This window comes from Mirounga angustirostris, unplaced genomic scaffold (assembly GCF_029215605.1).
Source record: "Mirounga angustirostris isolate CCGP_5_RB_7025 unplaced genomic scaffold, mMirAng1.0.hap1 SCAF_3, whole genome shotgun sequence".
Lineage (NCBI taxonomy): Eukaryota > Metazoa > Chordata > Mammalia > Carnivora > Phocidae > Mirounga > Mirounga angustirostris.
Window position 1 is genome coordinate 123,029,090 of NW_026991711.1, and position 3,868 is coordinate 123,032,957.

General features: G+C 37.8%; 1 long non-coding RNA gene across 1 annotated transcript; it reads right to left on the bottom strand.

The window, feature by feature from the left end:
- Window positions 1–656: 656 nt before the first annotated feature.
- LOC123838460 (uncharacterized) lies at window positions 657–3,346 on the bottom strand. The gene is made up of 3 exons (XR_006789469.3): window positions 3,030–3,346; window positions 2,103–2,167; window positions 657–1,886 (listed from the first exon to the last, which is right to left on the bottom strand). It is a non-coding gene; the product is annotated as an uncharacterized LOC123838460 (long non-coding RNA).
- Between the last annotated feature and the right edge of the window lie 522 nt (window positions 3,347–3,868).

The following is a 3,868-nucleotide window of genomic DNA, read 5'->3' on the forward strand; positions in this document are numbered from 1 at the left end:
AAGCAAGAACCATCTTAATTATTTCCTCCTCTGGTCTTGTCGCCACTTCCTTCTTGGGAGGTCTTCAGAGGTCTTCCTACCTCTGTTATATTACTCCTAAAGCCACTAACATCCCTACTGCTACATAGCATGTAGCCTCCTACTTTATATTTATATATAATGTCTTTCTCCTTGACTAAATTGTAAGATTCTTAAGGACAAAGACTCTCTTTCACACTACTTTGAGTCCCCCAAAGCTCAGAGATGAAGGTCTGTCTCACAAGACTGTTGAATCACAGATCTGTACCTCTGAGACAAATAATGCAATATATTTTAAGAAAAAAAAAAGAAGAAGAAGAAGATAGCAGGAGGGGAAGAATGAAGGGGGGGATATCGGAGGGGGAGACGAACCATGAGAGACGATGGACTCTGAAAAACAAACTGAGTAGTCCTAGAGGGGAGGGGGGTGGGAGGATGGGTTAGCCTGGTGATGGGTATTAAAGAGGGCACGTTCTGCATGGAGCACTGGGTGTTATGCACAAACAATGAATCATGGAACACTACATCAAAAACTAATGATGTAATGTATGGTGATTAACATAACAATAAAAAATTTTTAAAAAACTCTTTTCTTGGGATTTTTAAAATCGTCACATAAAGTATTAATTTTCCATGGAAATTGCTTTAGTTATTTATTGTGATTCTGGAAGTTTCATTAGAGGCAGCAACTGCAAAGTGATTACTAAAACAGATTCTGAGTGAAAAATAGTTTGCTGCTACTGATGTGGGCTCAAGCTTACAATTCTGTAGACTCAGCTTCTTCCAACTAAGCACACTCACTCATTAAATATTCTGGGCAATTGTCCATTTATTTACTTCTGTCCCATAAAGCCAGAATAACTTTGCAGAATCAAACATTCTGATGAATGACTTACAGTTAACCTGAAATCTCTTTATGCTCCACTCTCATCATTAAAACCTTTTCTGAAATGTCTAAAGCTCCACCTTACAAAGATAGAACATAATTTTTATCTGAAAGAAAATACTATGGTGTCTTAAGGTTATCATTTGGAACATCAATTCTCTTTATCATTTAGAAATACAAAGTGTAGACCATGGGCCCAAATCTCTACCGGAATGTTTATTTTCATTTTAACTAAATTCCTGTTAGGGTTGTTATATTTGAATTTGTTTCTCTCACCTAGAAGTTCAGAGTGCAGAGAAAACCAATCAAATCAATTGAAGGATTTGCAGATCTACTATACTCTGTTTGGATGGAGTAAAAATTTCTGAATGAGTTTATTTTGTATACTATACTAAGTGTATAATCTCTTGTAATGCCTCAGTAAGCCAGAGTTGACACATGAAACACAAATTCTATTATGCTACAAATACATTGTGGAGACATAAATTTTCCAAGACAAGAAACAGTAGAATTTCCCCTGGAGTTAATTTGGTCAATGTTTCTATTTGTTATGGTGGGAGGAAGAGTAGACTTTCAGGAGTACATTTACTTTCCATGAGAAAGAGATTTGGAAAAGAATACCACAAAGAGAACAGGAGAGGAGAGTCCCACCTACAAATTTTTGGAAGCTGGAAAAGAGATGGATGACCTAGCAGACCCAAGAAACTAAGTGTTAAACTGGTAGTGAGGAGAGCAGAGAAGCAAATCATTTCACACTGCAGAATGCCCAAAGGCTCAAGAACTATGCACTAGGTACATCTAGAGATGGTATGAAGGTGGGGTTAAAATCAGGATGGTTGGTTCCAGTTCTGTTTAAGAAACAGTTTACTTCCAAGATTCCCCTCTCCCTCTTGGTAGAAGATAAGAGTTTATTCTCTGGAGAAGGTAAAATAGAAAGTCTGGCTAGGCAACTCTGGGCACAGTTGACAGTGGGTGTCCTAACCTGAAAAAAAAAAAAAAAAAAACAGATGTGTAAAAGATTGCATATGAAATGTTGTGATTCTCAGCCTTTTGCCCCATTTGGATTCCTGAGTATTGGCAGCCTGTTATACACCCTCCAGGTCAAAGATTATAAAAGTTTTCTCTAGGGAATCTGACCAGCCAAAAATAAAAGTCATCAAGATAATGACATTGGAAGCTCTTTAATTAAATGCCTCACCCCATACACGGAGAGCTTTCAACTGGTTTCTCAGAGCTCCACTCTTACAGATAAACAGCAGACACCTGGAAAACAACTCTAATATGAATGCAGAGGTCAAAACCAACAAGAAAAAAATAAAACATAGAGGAAACAAAGAATTCACTTTCATGAAAAGAAAACAACACATGAGCTATAATTAATAGCCAGAGAATTCAAAAACAAATGCTGTAACCATTGAATATGAACAGGGACATGTGTGTGTGCACACGTGTGTGTATGGGTGTGTGCATATACACATACATATATTCAGAAACAACAATAAAAGTTCTTTGAAAATTTAAATGACAGAAGAAATGAAAAAGTCCAAAGAATCAAAAGGTAGAGTTGAGAGATTTTCTCAAAAATTCAAGCAATATGACATAGTATGGAAATAGGGAGAAAACAAGATTTCAGGAAGAAGCCAGATGGTCCAAAATCTGATTAACAGGTGCTCCAGAAAGGGAATACAAAACAAACAAACAAACAAAAAGAGAAGAGATAATCATGAAAAAATAATTTGAGGAACTTTTCCAAAACTGTTAATTTTCCAGACTAAATGGGCTCATGAAAATCTCAGCATGATGGAAGCAAAAAGACCAGTTGTCTCTGTATCAGACAACTCTTAGGTAATACATCAAATCCTCCTGGTCTCCCTTGTCTCTTGTTTCAGTCACTGCTATAACAACCAGATCTGCCAGGCTCCCACAAGCTTCACATATGTCTCACCTCAAGCCAGCATGGCATGCCTCTTGACTCCTGCCCCAAGGCTTTTCCATCGGCACTAAAGAGTGAGAAGCCCCAAAACTCTATTTGACATGCACACATGTACTTATTTTGAAGCTCAGAGCAAACCTTTCACCAGTAAGAAATGGGAGCTAATGGATAAACTTCTTTCCTTCCCCTTACCTGAAACAGATGATCCTGAGATGCATTTAATCCAAGAGGACAGCTCCATAATATTAAACCCATTAGTAACTCATCTTCATATTGGCTGTATTTCTTTTCTCCCTCACTCCTCTTATCTCTCACCATGATTTCTGGACTTGCACTACCAGTAAAATAACTGCAAATAAGATTTTGCCTCAAGTTCACTTTCTGGGAAACAATATAAAACATACTAAGATATATAATCATGAAATTTTAGAACTTTAGAAATAAAGAAAAAAGTCCTAAGAGCTTCTGGAAAGAAAAAAAAAAGTAGTTCATAGGCAGAAGATCAAATATTACAACATAAGAAAGCTAGAAGAGAGTGAGGCAAAGCTTACCAAGGTCTTTTTTTTTTTTTTTTGGATTTTATTTATTTATTTGCCAGAGAGAGAGCATGTGCACTAGCAGGAAGAGCAGCAAGCAGAGGGAGAAGCAGTTTCCCTGCTGAGCAAGGAGCCCCATGCGGGACTTGACCCCAGGACCCTGGGATCATGACCTGAGTCGAAGGCAGACACTTAACTGACTGAGCCACCCAAGCATCCCTCCAAGTCCTGAGAAAACAATTTTTCAATATTTATATCTATAAACAGAGGCAAAAAAAGCATTTGATAAAAATTCAACATGCATTTATGAAAAAAAAAATCTTAGCAAACAAGGAAATATTAATCAAATAAAAATATTTATAAAAGTACGGGCACCTGGGTGGCTCGGTCAGTTAAGCATCTGCCTTTGGCTCAGGTCATGATCCCAGGGTCCTAGGATTGAGCCCCGTGTCAGGCTCCTGGTTCAGCGGGGAGCCTGCTTCTGCCTCTCTCTCT